Below are 17077 nucleotides of genomic sequence, written 5' to 3' on the forward strand. Positions count from 1 at the left end.
CTTTCCGACTTCCAAATAAATTACACAGTTACAGTGGTCAAAAGAGCTTGGTACTGGTAAAATGATCCATGGAACAGAATTGAGAATCCCGAAATTAACCCATCCACATACAACCAACTGATTTTTGACAACATACCTAAGTATATTGCATGGGGAGGAGATGGTATCTTCAACAGATGGCACTAGTAGAACTGGAAAGCGATATACAAAAGATTGAAACAAGACCTTTACCTCATGCCTTACACAGAAACCAACTCAGCATGGATGAAAGACCTAAATGTGAATCCTAGAATTACAAAAGTCATCAATGAAAAAATAGGGGAAAATGTGAGAGCTCTAATACAGGGTATACATAGACTACCAAACATTTTGAAACTTACACAAACAAAAATAGACAAAATAGATGAATGGGACATACTAAAAATTAAAAACTTACGTGCATCAAAAGACTTCATCAAAAAAGTAAAAAGGGAACCCACAGAATGGGAAAAAAAAATCTTTTGCAATGACACATCAGACATGGGACTAATTTCCAAAATATATAGGAACCTACAACACCTCTACAAGAAAAGGACAAATAACCCAATTTAAAAATGGCACAGGACATGAATAGACATTTCACCAACAAGGAGATCCAGGCAGCCAACAAACATAAGAAGAAATGTTCACGATCACTAGCCATTGTTGTTGTTTTTGAGTGCTGTTGAGTCGATTCCGACCCATAGCGACCCAGTATAGGGTTTCCAAGGAGAAGCTGGTGAGTTTGAATCACCAACCTTGCAGTTCAAACAGCTTTGCAGTCTGGCGCATTAACCCACATTGCCACACCAGGACTCATTAGAGAGATACCACACCAGGAGCCATTAGAGAGATGCAAATCAAAACAACAATGAGATATCATCTCACACCAGCAATAATAAGCAGAGATCAAGAAAGTAGAGGGTAATAAATGTTGGCAAGGATGTGGAGAGACTGGGACTCTCCTACATTGCTGGTGGGATTGCAAAATGGTCCAACCACTCTGGAAAAAAATATGGCGTTTCCTCAGAAGGTTGAAAATAGAGATTCCTTATGATCCAGCAATTCCTGTACTTGGTATATATCCACAAGAAATACAAGCCATAACACGAGCAGATATATGCACATCTATGTTCATAGCAGCACTATTTACAACAGCAAAAAGATGGAGACAGCCTAAGTGCCCATCAATGGAAGAATGGATAAACAAACTTTGGTACATACACAAATTGATATTATGCTATCCTGAAGAAAAACAAGGAAGCAGCAAGCCACCACATAACATGGATGAACCTTGAGTGAAATCAGTCAGTCACAAAAGGAGAAATAAGGCATAGGACCATTATTGTAAAAGATTAAGAAAAAGCACCCACACTAAAAGGGGGGAAATTATTTTTTTAATTATTTATTTTTAAAAAAATTTTATTGGTTACTGGGATGTATGGGGTAGAGTGAGGGGAGCAGTGTGAAGGTTGGAGCACAGGGTAGGGAATAGACACAGGATAATTTGGGTGCTGGGGGAGGTATACACTAGAAGGGGAAGGGGAAAGGAAAAACAAGGTGGAAAGGAGAATAGTTGGGCAGATTTACATGGACAAAATAGGACAGAGGTAAATAATGATGTAAGCACAACTGTGTAACAGCAGGACTCGGTGATACAAAGATTGAGGCAAGGCTTGAATGGGTAAAAGTGGGGAAATGATGTTAAGATGCTTGGCTGTCTGTTGAATCTTGGTTCCCTTGTCTACTATCATAAAATAAACACATGAAGGGGAGAGAGAGAAATAGCCAGAAACATCACCAGAGAAACCTTGTAAGTCCATCTTCAGCCTATAATTGTTTGGAATACTTAAAATGGGGCCAGAACTTGCCCAATGAAGGAAGTTCCCTGCAGAGCCTTTGCATTGCACAAGACCATAGGTGGAACCCTGATCTCCATCTAGATCTTCTGAGGTAGGACATTCCCACTTGAAAGGATGAGCAGGCCAGCCTGGAGTAGCTAGAAGAACAGAAGATACTTTTTAAAATAAAGACCAGCAGAAAAAATAAAAAACAATAACAGCAGTACAACTGAACAAGCAAGTTTTTCCTCAGGGAGCCATCAAGGCAAGTGGTCAGGTCCCCTCAAGGCAAACCCCCTTCCAAGACTGAAACTCAAATGGATTACACTAGCAGGCATATGGTCCTGCTGCTGACCACGTTGGTCACCGATAAGGGGAAGTGGGGGTGGGGGTGGGGAATAGCAACGAAGTAGTGAACTAAGTCCGACCACATTCAATAGACTCATTTTAACTTGGATTGACATGATCTGGGGACTCTTGGGCCCAGGGCAGGGACATGGCCCCAGAGGAGTAGAATGGAATATGAAACATCCAGCTGATATGAAGTAAGGGGAGGTACACAAGAACACCCATACTTGCAGATAGTACCCAATTGCCCTGGCATCAATGGCTTGATAATCAGAATGCGATTAGAGGAAGAAAGAAGGGGAGTTGGGGAAGAGTAACCCACTACAAGTAGATGAACTTGACCTATGCTTGTGGATGCAGTATGACAAAGGAGCGGACAAATCTTTACAGTGAGGCTCATTCCCACCCCCTTGGTACACAGGGTCGACAGGGATGGGGAATTTAGACATTGGCTACCCAAAATGGGGGGAACTACAAAGTTAAGAAGTGACTGGCTTATAAGTTTTCAATAGGGAACCTATCTCCACAGGATACAGGGAAAGGTAGAATCTCCACTGAATTGTTTGCAACCTGTCTGGATGGGGTTGATAAAAGGTGAGGGGATAGGATTCCTGTGGTTCAATAGGGAATGATTGCTATCAGGTCGAAAAGTAAGTGTTGGAAAGGTAAATGTAAATGTTTGGTAACAAAAGGAGGGGGGTGACTGATTTTGCAGTCCAGGAGCAGAGATCCCTGGAACCATCAAGGGAGAAAAGCGAAGTAGGAGACCCTGTCTGGGGAGGCAGTGACACTAAGGATGGAGACAGAGATGATGACGTGGACATAAGGAGTGGCCGGAGACTCTGGCTGTGTGCTGTTGACTGGGGGGCAGGTGTGTGGGGTGTACCCTTTGATTGTTTGATTATGCATGCAGGGGATTGTGATCAAATATGAAACAAAATATGATAGGATGAATGTAAAGATACTGTTCATCCATGTAAACTAACACATAATTCACAATAAAAACTTAAAAATATGTATATATGAAGCACCAATCATTCCTCTCACAGCCCTCTCTACTCATCAGTTGGGGTCGATAATCAATTGCAATATCCACACAGAACTCAGACACCATAATCAGAATTATAGGGTTTATGAGAGACAGGTCACAATTTGGAGTCAGAAATGCTCTGGGCACATTTGTTCCAATCAGCTGCTGATAAATGCCCATAAGACATAACACTCAACCATAAGCTTCAGCCTGCAGGCACTCAACTCTAGCTCCATCAGTTAGCACTTATCTCCCCCACTGAAATGCCTGGAGATACTTAACTCTACTAGCAAGCTTCCTGCCCAAAGTCGCTCAGCTTTATCTGCTCCATGGGATGTGAAGCCCATTGCTCTGCCTTGTGCTCAGCTTACGGTTCTGCTTCTGCTCTTTTGTCACCCCTCTGTGTCACAGCTTTCTGTATCTTGGTTGAGGAGGTTCAATGAATAGGTTTCTTGGGGTCCAAAGGGCATGCTCCTCATAGCTTTCATGATCTACACAGTCAAAAGCCTTTGCTGATTACAGATTGATCTCGACTAAAAGTAGAGAATACAAACAGATTTTCCTCGTGTTTCATTGACTATGCAATGGCTTTTGACTGTGTGGATCATGACAAGATATAGATAGGATTGCCAAGAGTGTGCATTCCAGAATTTAATTATACTTATGAGGAATCTGTGCATAGACCAAGTGGCTGTCATTGAAACAGAACTAAAAGATATTGAAAGGTTTAAAATGAGGAAAGGTATATGCCAGGGCTGTATTTTTCACCATACTTATTCAATCTATATGCTGAGCAAACAATTCAAGAAACTAGATAACATGAGGAAGAATATGGCAACAGGTCTGTAGGAAGACTCATTAACAGCCTACTTCATACCTTGTAATTCAAACAGGCCTTGAGGTTGAGTGCTTATTCTGTGGTGCTACACCACGACTCCATATGAGACTACTGAAAATACCATGGCTTGGGTCAGGTGTGCCTTAGTTCTCAAATGAATGTCATTGCTTTCGAACACTTTAAAGAGCTCTTGTGCTGCAGATTTGCCTAATCCAATATGTCATTTGATTTCTTGACTGTTTCTATGAATGTTGATAGAGGATCCAAGCAAAATTCAGTCTTTGACAACTTCAATATTTTCCCCATTTATCATGATGTTATTTATTGCTTCAGTGGTGAGGGCTTTTTTTATTTTTTTGACGTTGAAGTGAAACCCATACTGAAGGTTGTGGTCTTTGATCTTCATCAGCAAATATTTTAAATCCTTTTAACTTTCAATTAGAAGGTTTTATCATCTGCATATTGTAGGTTGCTAATGAGTTCCTCCAATCCTGATGCCACATTCTTCTTCATACAAACCAGCTTTTAGAATTATTTGCTTATATACAGATTGAGTAAGTATGGTGAAAGAATACAACCCTGGCACACACCTTATTATAGGGCCCCACTTCAAGTACTCATTAATCAGTTCTGAATAATTAAATACTTTCCTCTTTTTTTTTCTTTCCATTATTGCATTTTTTTAGCAGTGTCATTATAAATCTTATATTCATTCATCTTTGGTGTTGGAAATATTAAATATAGACTTGTTGTTGTGGTTGTTACTAAATGCCATTGAGTTGGTTCTGACTCCCAGCAACCCTGTATAGGGTTTCCAAGGAGCACCCAACCTTGGTTCAAACCAACCTTGTGGTCCATCGCTGATCCAACAGCACCACACCAGAACTCCGCTTTAATATATTGCTGTTGTTAAGTGCCTCTGAGTTGTTTCTGACCCATAACGACCCTGTATAGAGTTTCTGAAGAGCAGCTGGTGAGCTTGGACTGTTAACCTTGCAGTTCAAACTGACCTCGCAGTTCTGCGAATTAACCCCAAGAGTTATGCCAAAACTCCCATTTTAATATATTTGTTTTTGTTGTTAAGTGCCGTCAAGTCAATTCTGACCCATAGCGACCCTGTATAGGGTTTCCGAGGAGCAGTTGGTGAACTTGAGCCGCCACCCTTGCAGTTCAAATGACTTTGCAGTCTGGCGCACTAACCCACAGCACCACACCAGGACTTCCATTTTAATATGTAGTACATAAAAAATACACAAATCACAAAAATTTACTCCAATGATGAACAATGATTGGTCAGCATTAGTATTTTGTCATTTGAGGTAATAATTTACTTCATTTGTAGATGGCTGTGAATCATCTAGGCTTTCCCAGAAAATGGTGAGTATGGTTTCTAGTCAAAAAATAAATGAGAGTTGTCTGTATCAAAATTTTCTCTTTTTTTCATATCTTTCGTGATGATATCTCATTACTTCCCAAATCTATGTATTGACTGTAGAAAAGCAATCAGCATTTGGCTAGGTCTGTGTTTTCAAGCTGCTGAATTCCCTGATTTAATTTAGAACAAGTTTCACCTAATTCTATCACTATGAAAATTTTTGATAATTCCTTTTTTTCCTTTTCCTCATGAGTTCTTTATTCTTCAATATTACTTTCCTCTTAAAAAACCATTAAGTTCTGCACTATTGATACCTCTTCATTATAATCTATGAGTCATTCCACCTTGGCAATATCAATTTCTAAATTCAGCATTCTTGTCAAGTGGATGATTTTTCAACAGACCTCTTTCATCTTATTATCCTGATCAAATGTTGGTGTGTGATCATATAACTACAATTTTATCCAAATCCTCCTCATGAAATTTCCCCTTTCTCCTAGGAAGATGCAATGTCCCAGATGCACTGAAGAATATGATCATTCTTCTAGAAGTCATGGAATTGTACTGAAACTCCATCCATTACAGCTATTGTCTGAGCAAACATAGTCTTCTATAAGTAGTTTGCCTTGAAAGTGGTAATTGCATCTTGAACTAAAAACTAAAATCACAGGTGTTCTATTGAAAGGTAGATACACCACTTTGACGCCTCGATTTAGATCCTCTACATGAGGAGGATTTAACATTATAAAATAGCAGTACAACTCGAAAGGAAAACTGTCTCAAGGTAGCAGACATGCACTTCTGGGATGAAGCAGTTTAAAAAACCAGTCTCGAAATAACACACTCATCATCCAGGTGGTCTTAAGTGCAGTTTGTCTTAACTCAAAAATATTTTAATTTGGATATTACCTGTATTTGTTGTTGTTAGGTGCCATCTAGTTGGTACTGACTCATAGTGATCTTATGCACAGCAGAACGAAACACTGCCCGGTCCTGGGCCAACCTCACTACTGTTGCCACACTTCAGCCCATAGATGCTGCCACTTAGCCAATCCATCTTGTTGGGGGTCTGTATAGGACTTCTAAAAACTGGGGAAAAACAGCTACTTTCAAAAAGTCACAAAATAGTAATAATTATATGGTTCCATTTACGTTAAAAATGTGTAGCTGTTGTTGTTCCTGTTGCTGTTGTTGTTAAGTGCCATCGAGTTGATTCCAACCCATAGCAACCCTGTATAGGGTTTCTGAAGAGCAGATGATGGGCTTGAACCGCCGACCTTGCAGTTCAAATGGCTTTTGCAGTCTGGCACATTAAACCACAACACCACACCAGTTTATTTCTGTTAGATGTTGTCAAATTGGTTCCAACTCATGTTATGTGCCGTCGAGTCGATTCCGACCCAGAGCGACCATGTATAGGGTTTCCAAGGAGAAGCTGGTGAGTTTGAACCACTGACCTTGCAGTTCAAATGACTTTTCAGTCTGACACATTAACCCACAGCACCACACCAGGACTCCACAGTGCCACACCAGGACTCCTACCCTAAAACATGTACAAGGGGATATATATTTAAGTAAATGAATAGAAAATGTTTTAGAAACATATACACAAAAGTGTTAAATATTCTTTCTCAAGGGTAAAGTAAGAGAATGAGAAAGAGGAAATTATATTTTATTCTGTATGTTTTTTGAAAGTTTTATAATAAGGATGTATAATTCTTATTATAAAATAATCATATAATAATTATTTTTAGAATGAATTTTTTAAAAATCTATCTGAAAGAATATAGATTTAAGAATAATCAGGAGAAAAATAAAAAAAAGAGTAATCAGGAGAATTCCAAAATTAAAAGGAATGGAGTAGAAAAGATTTGCTCTTATAGATACTATATAAAATGTGAAGTGCCATCGAGTCGATTCCGACTCATAGCAACCATGTACAGGGTTTCTGAGGAATGGCCGGTGAGCTTGAATCGCTGACATTGTGGTTAAACTGCCCTTGCAGTTTAACCCACAGTGCATTAACCACAGCACTAAGAGATCAAATGAAAGGAACAATCAGTTCATAGAAAGAGAAATCGGCATGTCAAATTAGTAATTTAAGAAAGGTAGAAATTATGTCAAGAAAACAAAAATCCTCACCACTGGACCAATAAACAACATTCTTATCAATGGAGAAAAGATTGAAGTTGTCAAGGACTTTATTCTTCTGGATCAACTATCAACACTCGCGGAAGCAGCAGTCAAGAGATCTGATGACGTATTTCATTGGACAAATCTGCTGCACAGGAACTTTTTAAAGTACTGAAGAGCAGAGATGTCAGCTTGAGGAGTGAGGTGCGCCTGACCCAGGCCATGGTGTTTTCAGTAGCCTCAGATGGATGCGAAAGCTGGACAGTGAGTAAGGAAGATCGTAGTGGCGTTGGAGGAGAATACTGAAAGTGCCATGGACTGCCAAAAGAACAAATAGATTTGTTTTGGAAGAAGTGCAGTCAGAGTGCTCCTTGGAGGCCAAGATGGCTAAGCTTCATCTTTCATACTTTGGACATATTGTCCGGAGGAAACAGTCGCTGGAGAATGATGTCATGCTGGGTAAGATGGAGGGTCAGGGAAAAAGAGGAAGACCCCTAACGAGATGGATTGGTCAGGTGGCATCATTGATGGACTCAAATGTGGCAGCGGTAGTGAGGTTGGCCCAGGATCGGACATTGTTTCGTTCTGCTGTGCATGGGGTTGCTATGAATCGGTTCCGACTTGATGGCATCTGACAACAACAAAGAATTTAAATTTAAGATATTTTAAATAATACATTATTTAATAAACATTGGGAAAGTCATTTGGAGAAAAATTGCTCACTACTTCCCACCATATGCTACAATTAATTTTAGATTTATCAAATATTTATTTATAGCAAAAGTACCCTAAGATCAATAGAGGGAACTATAGCTCACTATTTAAATTATTGGAACCCTGGTGGCACAGTGCTGAAGCACTCAGATGCGAACCAAAATATCAAAGATTATAACCCATGGTAGAAAGATGTAGCAGTCTGCTTTTGTAAAGATTTCCTGCCTTGGAAACTCTACGGAGCAATTCTGCTTTATCCCGTAGGGTAACTATGAATAATTAAAAAAAACAAAACAAAAAAAAAACTTTACAGCAATAAGTTTTTTTCCTCTACTTTATGGGTTACGATCCGGACTGCTAATCTCAGGGTCAGCAGTTTGAAACTACCAGCTGTTCCATGGGAGAAAGATAAGGCTTTCTGCTCCTGTAAAGATTTACAGCCTCGGAAACCCTGTACAGGGTCTCTATGAGTCGGAACCGACTCCACGGCACATAACCACCACCACTACTACTTTATTTCCGGGTTTGAAATAGTCTTTGTAAACATGAAACGTAAAAACTTTGTCAACATAAAACACTAGTCTGAAGCCATCAAAACAAAACAAAAAATAAATGCAAAACTGTGTTAAACTATTCTGTATGGATAAATAAACAACATCCCATATATGCATCCTAACAGATATAAATTCGCTAAAAGGTACATACGACATGAATGATTTTTTTAAAAAATGTATTTCTGTTATTATTAGTTACTCTCTAGTCAGTTCCAACTCACTGTACCATCACAACATTCAATTGTGAATCAGACTGTTTTAGCCAGTAGTTTTCAGTGTGGCCTTATTAGTTTACCAAACCTTTCTTATTTGCTCATCTTAGTCTGTAAACTCTGTTGAACTTGTTCAGCATCCTAGGAATATGCAGGCCTCCACTGACAGAGGGATGATGAGTACATGTGAGGTGTATGTTTTGGAAATCCAAGAGGGTCTCCCTAATGGAAGATGAGAATTCTACCACTGAAACATCACTCCTCTATAATAAATAATTAATTACCCAATATGTTAAGGATTCTTACCAACTAATGAGTAAAAGATAAGTACCCCAAAAGAAAAATGAACAAATGACATATATGTACATCAGGCTACTTTGAACTTCCCAATCTTTTGTTTCTACAAATTCCATGATTTTACAAGCATTGATTCCAAAGAGTCTGTAATTTGTGAATCACCGATGATGGCTAGAAGTCAGTGCAGTTTCTTTCATATGATGTTTAGAGAGAAGTGAACTTTAGAAACTTTTTGCTTAATACACACTTATTATTCCCTGCACAAAGCCTACCTTGACAACTAAATTTTTCAAGAGAAAAGTAAATCCTGTGGTAATAATTTAAACAAACATTGCCAATTGCTATTTTATATTTTTCCTAGTCATTCTAGATAGTTTACAATGGAAAATTAAAGTCAAACATTTTTCCTCAATGATGCCTTCCTGCATTTGGTAAGTATGTGTGCTGCTCTGGTATTTTGTAGACTAATAAAATTTTGTTTTGCTCATTTCCTTTAGATAAACATTTCGCAGAAAGTGAAAGTCTACCTCTGTTCAAAATGTTCACTTCTTTATTGTTTCAGCAAAGCAGCTAATGAAGTTTGCTTTTGTTAATAGAAGTTAGTCAAATGTTATTAATAAGTAAATGTTTTAATGGTGGCATAGACTCACATCTGAAATGTAAAGACTCCATTTTGAAACATTTGGTAGAAAAGTGCTTAAGAAATCCTGCTCAAACATTTATCATGCTGCTGTTAAGTGTTGTCAATTTGGTTCTGACTCATAGTAATCCTGTATAAATAAAGTTTCCAAGGAGTGTCTGGTGAGTTTGAACCACCAACCTTCTGGTTCAAACCAACCTTGTAGTCCAGAGCATTAACCTGCAGTGCCACACCAGGACTCCAAAACATCTATCATAGTGAGGAATTATATAATGAGTGATTTAGAGAGGTAACCTGACAGAAAGAAATTATGATTTTAACAAAATTTTAATGAATTCATAATGTGTACCCAAACCTGTTCCAAGTAGTGAGGAAGCCATATGGAAAAAAAAAAAAAAAACTTCTAGAAATTATTGAGCTTCATAGTAGAGTGGTGAAATAGACTATCTTGTATTAATAAATATATGAGCAAAGAAATATCGGTGCTTTGCATTTCACTCATGCCCAGGAGAAGAATGTCAGTTATTAGTCAATATCATATATAATAAAACAAAGAATGTCAGTTATTAGTCAATATCGTATATATATATATATTAGTCAATATCGTATATATATATATATATTAGTCAATATCGTATATAATATATATATTCTCCACATTAATATATATATATGCATATGTATGTTGTTGTTGTTGAGTGCGTTTAGGTTGGTTCCAAACCACAGCAACCCTATGTAGGGTGTCGAAGGAGCAGCTGATGAGATGGAACAGCCAACCTTGTGTGTGTGTATATATATATGCAAATACTTACAAAGTTTTTATCATGTGGCAGGCACTTTTTAAGACCTTTGTATATATTATTTCATTTAATCATCATAGCATTCCTAAATTAATAGGTAGAAATATAGATGCAGATAGGTTTTCACATAAATACATTGTTACAAATGGTTTTATCATCCAGTTTAGATTATATACTTGTTAATAGAAGAAACCTCGTCTTATCGTTTTTCTCATTTTTTTTCTCTATCTTTTTTTTTTTACTTTAAGTCCACTCCCCCATTAAACAACCCTTCTTCCTCACACTTACCTCCAATAACCAGCATTAAGTAGTATAACGTTTGAGGAGATAATGTTGTTGTTGTCAAGTGCCATGAGTCTGTTCCAACTCAAAACGACCCTGTATAGAGTTTCCTAGGAGCAGCTGGTGGATTTGAACAGCTGACCTTTTGGTTTGCAATCCCTTGCTGATCCTACAGTTGTTGTTGTTGTGAAGTGCCGTTGAGTCAGTTCCGACCCATAGCAACCCCTGTATAGGGTTTCTGAGGAGCAGCTGGTGAGCTTGAACTGCTGACCTTAAACTTCAAACAGCTTTGCAGTCTGACGCATTAACCCTACAGTAGCACACCCGAAGTCCTTGAGGAGATAACAGTCTCAGTTAATTTTCTACTAATTTGTATTATATGTTTATTATTACTAACCTAAAACATATTCAAAAATTGTTGTTGTTAAGTGTTGTCGAGTCTTTTCTGACCTATAGTGATCCTAAATAGGGTTTCCAAGGAGCAACTGGTGAGTCTGCAGTTCAAACGGCTTTGCAGGCTGGGTCATCAACACACACCAGGACTCCATATTTATAAATAAGAATGTGTTTAACTGGTAACATGCTTTCTTACTTATAACAACTTAGAGATTTGTTTTTTGCATATGAGTATATATATATATATGAGGAAGGAGCTCTGGTAGCATAGTGGTTACTAATCGGGCTGCCAACATGAAGGTCAGCAGTTCGAAACTACCAGCTGTTCCGCGAGAGAAAGATGAGGCTTTCTGCTCCCGTAAAGATTTCCAGCCTCAGAAACCCTGTGCAGGGTCACTATGAATCGAAACTGACTCCACGGCACTTAACAACAACAACATACATATGAGGAGACTTCTAAAACGTCATGGAAAAAATTCATTGCCGTTCAGCACTGTGGGTTAATACGCTGAAATGCAATGTCGGTTTGACCCACAAGATCGGTGGTTCAAGCTCACCAACCACTTCTGGGAAATCCGATACAGGGTCTGTATGGGTCAGAACCCACTCGACAGCACTTAACAACAACAGCAGCATGTATATACACCCATGTTCATCCCAACATTATGCATGCGTAAGAATCACCTGTAGTGATGGTGGTGGTTGCGATCTGTGAATAGGTTCCGACCATAGGGAGCCTGTATAAGGTTTCCCAGGCTGTAATCTTTTTTTCAGGAATAGAAAGCCTCATCTTTTCTCCATTGAACTGCTGGTGGATTCTAAATGCTGATCTTGCCATTAACAGTCCACTGTGTAACCCACTGGCCACCAGAGCACCTTAAGAATTGCCTATGGTGGTCATTGTTCTAAAACTCGGAATTGATAAGTTTCTTGCTACGAGTTCCTTAAAGAGAAAAAGAAGGGTGACTTTAGTACACATTCAGAAAAATGGGTTCCGATCCAACTGTGGTTAATTATTAATGCCTGCCACTTCTAAGGATATCATGCCATTAAATATAGGTATCAGTCCTCACCAGCAATGCCTCCTGTGCTTCTGGATCTGCCTTCTGGATGCTTAATGATGGTATTTGTGCCTGATGCTCAGCGTCAAGGACTGTCCATCAACCTGCTGAGGCAGTGTATGGCAACAGAGGCTCTCCTTCCCCCAGCCCCACTTTGCACTGTGTGGTTCCCCTCCACCAAATAGTTGCAAGTGGCCTCTCCAATCTGTTCTGTCCCTTTTTGTTTCTTGCAGAGCAAGCCTGTGTTAAAGGGTCCCTTGGAAATAACCTTTGACAACCAAGGACACTAGAGTGTTTGGGCTTTGTTGTGTTTTGTGATGAGTAGGAAATAGACTTCCAGAAAACTAGCTATTCTCCGAATGTGAGGAGGGTCCAAGACAAATAGATCCTTCAGGACAGAGTGTCACAAATGATGGAGACCATAGCCCAGGCTCTCTGGAAACCCCACTGTGATGTGACCCAGCTGTGCTGCCCACAAGAACCACCAGTATGTACTTGGCTACAGTGGTCTTCTAGGCTCACCTCCACCCCAGCCTGGAGGCCACAAAGATGGTAGCAGTATCCCCAACGCCCCATCAACAGCAAGTTACAACACCTTGAAGTAAAAAATTTCTATCAAGGTTCTATGTAGATGACTTTCTTCCATCCTTTAAAGGGGATTCAGTATTCTAAGCTTTGAATCTCATATCTTGCATAGTAAAAAAGGTTTGGGGGTTATTTTTGTTTTGTTTTGTTTGTTTCCTTTTGTTATGTTTATTTTGGCTTTTCCTCTCTTTGTCTTTTCTTGTAGACCAGATATTTGAAAGGGCAGAGGATACATGAAAGTGTCATGTGCAACTAGTTTATACATTATTTTTAGGAAATGGAATCATGGATTTTCCAGGCCAGTAGTGGCACTCATCCTTTGTCCTTTCGTCCTTGTTCAGTACCTATTGTTTCTCCTTTCAAACATGTGATTGTACTAACTCATATGAAAGAATTCTCCTTATTTAAATAAACAAAAGTTAAAAAAAAGGAAGAATTGCCTGTGGATCTTGTTATAATGTAGATTTGGATAAAGTGTATTTGGACTGGAAATGTACATTCGCAGCAGAAGATAAAACTGGAACAACTTGGGTTGAAGCCCTCAACTACACAGATTAACTTGGAGAGAGTCATTATATCAGCACTTCCTGATCAGGAACATGGTATGAATGTTACGACTTTTTTTTTTTTTAATGTCTTTTATATCTTTCATTAAAGCTTTATAAATTATATAAAGTGTCTATGGGTTTTATTACTATGGTTATTGCTCTTTTTTCAATAATGAGTTGATCACCTCTTCCCCATTGCAGTTTTAAATTAGCTTTTGATGTCAAATCTATTGATTTTATGTTTTTACGATTCTTATTAGCACTAAAAGCATTTTACTTTATTCTCTTGGATTTTCTATACAAACTATTGTATAAAAATAATGATGGTTTAGCTCTCTTTCAAAACATTAGATGCATCATTTATTTAACTTTATTACACTAACTACAATCTCTACTATATTTTTTAAATTATAAGTGATATTAAATGTCCTTATTACATTCTCAACTTTAATGGGAATGCTTCTAATGTATTAAAATTAAGTATGATATATCCTAGAGATTTCTAGAAAATACCTTTCATCAAACTCAGCACATTTCATATCTATGAAATTTAATTAAGTGATTGATTGAAAATAGATATATATCAAAGTGCTTATTTTTTTAATCAAATGCTTATTCAATAGTTTCACTATTTTACCTTTTTACTTAATCAATTAATGTACAAAATCAAACTCATTGCCATCAAGTCAATTCCTGTGCAGAGTGATCCTATATAGGGCTTCCAAGACTGCAAATCTTTGTTGTTGTTGTTGTTGTTAGGTGCCATGGAGTTGGTACTGACCCATAGTGACCCTATGCACAGCAGAACAGAACACTGCCCAATCTTGGTCCAACCTCGCTACTCTTGCCAGGCTTGATGCTGCCATCTCATTGGGGGTTTTCCTCTTTTTCTTTGACCATCCACCTTACCAAACATGATATCCTTCTCCAGCAACTGGTCCCTCCTGACAATATGTCCGAAGTGTGAGAGACTAAGTTTGGCCATCCTGGCCACCAAGGAGCACTCTGGCTGCACTTCTTCCAAAATGAATCTATTGGTTCTTTTGGCAGCCCATGGCACCTTCAATACTTTCCTCCAACACCATAACTCAAAAGCATCAATTCTTCTATAGTCTTCCTTATTCACTGTCCAGCTTTCGCATGCATATGATGTTATTGAAAATACCATGGCTTGGGTCAGGCGCATCTTAGTCCTCAAGCTAACATCTTTGCTCTTCCACACTTTAAAAAGGTCTTGTGCAGCAGATTTGCCTAATGCAATATGTCGTTTGACTTATTGACTGCTGCTTCCATGAGTGTTGATAGTTGATCCAAGAAGAATGAAGTCCTTGACAACTTCAATCTTTTCTCCATTGATAAGAATGTTGTTTATTGGTCCAGTGGTCTTTCTCCTTCAGAGCCACTAGTGCGTATGAACTGCTGACTTTGTGATTAGTGGTCCAGTGCTTATCCTATAGCACCAGCAGGTCTCCTTAATCAAATAGTGTAGCAAATTAAAATAGTATATTTCCTAAGGTTGAATTGCATTTGTTCTTGGAATAGGCCATTCTTTACCATAATGCATTACTATTTTAATAATCACCTAAATTGAATCTTCTCATACTTTGTTTAGCTAGTGAGGTTGTAACATTGATTTCCATTCTTATATATAAATTTCAAGGTTTTTTTGTTTGTTTCAACCTCAATTATATGGAATTTACATGCTCCTCAGTTCACGGGATGACTATCCACCAAGTGTCTTGGCAAAGGCCATATTTCATTTCTCTATTTTAGTTTAATATTTTCTCCCCCATAGTCAGCAAAATATGTATTTATATCCTTGTGATTATTTATAAAATAAATACTATTTTGAGTGTTTTAAAATTTTACATAGCTCCCACTAGAAAGGACAAGCAGACCAGCCTGGAACAGCTAGACATCAGAAGATACATCTTCACAGAAAGATCTGCAGGAAAAACCCAAAACAAAAGTGGCAGTATGATTGGCTACTACAAGAATAAGTAAGTTGTTCACTGGGAAGACATCAAAGCAAGCAATCAAGTCCCCTCAGGACAAACCATCCTTTAAGACTGGAACTCAAAGGGAACACATGAGCAGGCATGTAAGATTGCTGGCTACCCCATAGGTCAACTGTTGAGTGAAAGAGGAGGAAAGGCAGCAATGAAGAAATGGGATGAGTTCAACCGTGTTCCACAGACTCTTGCTGAACTGAAGATGAGAAAGAGAAGAAGAATGGCTGGTTGGTCCAAAGTGTGGTGAGACGTGGGGACACCTAAGCCAATGGACAAGGACATAGCCACGGAGGGCTAAAGTTGAGAGTGAAGCATCCAGCTGATATGAAGTGAGGGGAGACACACAAGAACTCCTAAACTTGCAGATAGTACCCATCTGACCTAGCCTTGATGGCTCAATAATCAGAACTCAACTACAGGAAGATTAAAAAAAAAAAATTTGATTAAGCAAATGAGGGTACATTGCTACAATTTGATGTACTTGACCTATACTAATGGATGTAGTAGCTCAAAATACCAACAGAGAGAGAAGGAGTCTTCACATCCAAAATCGATCTTATCTCCTCTGTATACAGAGTTGATAGGGATGGGCAACTCAGACATTGGCTACCTAAAATGGGAGGAGTTATAAAGTTACAAAGTGACTGGCTTACAAGTTTTCAAGAGGGAGTTTAGTTTTAGAGTGTGTGTGGGAAGGTAGAATCCTCATTGAATAGTTTTCATCTTGTCTAGTTGGGTCTGGTGAAAAGAGATGGGGAAAAGATTCTTATGATTCAATAGTGAGTAATTGTTGTCATGATTAATTGCAACTGTCACAATTGTAAAGGTAGAAGTTTTGTGGCAAAAATAGGGGAGTAGTTAATCTTATAGTCCAGAAACAGAGGACCCTAGAACCATAAAGGAAGAAGAGTACAAACAGAATGCAGGATCATATCCAGGGAAGCAGGGACACCAGAGAAGGAGGCAGAGATAGGGGCATGGAGAGAGGGATCAGCTGAGAACTCTAGATTCATGGAAAGAGAGGGACTGAGAGCAAGCAGCCAAGAGGCAGACTTGCAGAATGTGCTCATTGGTGGTCTAAACTATTATATATGCCTGAGTGTTTGAAAAAAAAAAAAAGAGCTAAAATGAATAAAGAGAAATACTGTTAACTGATGAAATATGGAGGGGATTATAATCATTGTAATGAAACAAAGTATATGATTTGAATATAAATGTAAATTTAGACTGAATGTAAAACTGATTATCTGCCCTATAAACTTTCACTCAAATCATAATAAAAACTTTAAAAAAAAATTACATTGTTGTTGTTGTCAGGTGCCATCGAGTCGGAACCGACTCATAGCGACCCCATGCACAGCAGAACGAAACAATGTCCGATCCTGGGCCAACC

Source organism: Chrysochloris asiatica, unplaced genomic scaffold (assembly GCF_000296735.1).
Source record: "Chrysochloris asiatica unplaced genomic scaffold, ChrAsi1.0 scaffold00113, whole genome shotgun sequence".
NCBI classification, from domain to species: domain Eukaryota; kingdom Metazoa; phylum Chordata; class Mammalia; order Afrosoricida; family Chrysochloridae; genus Chrysochloris; species Chrysochloris asiatica.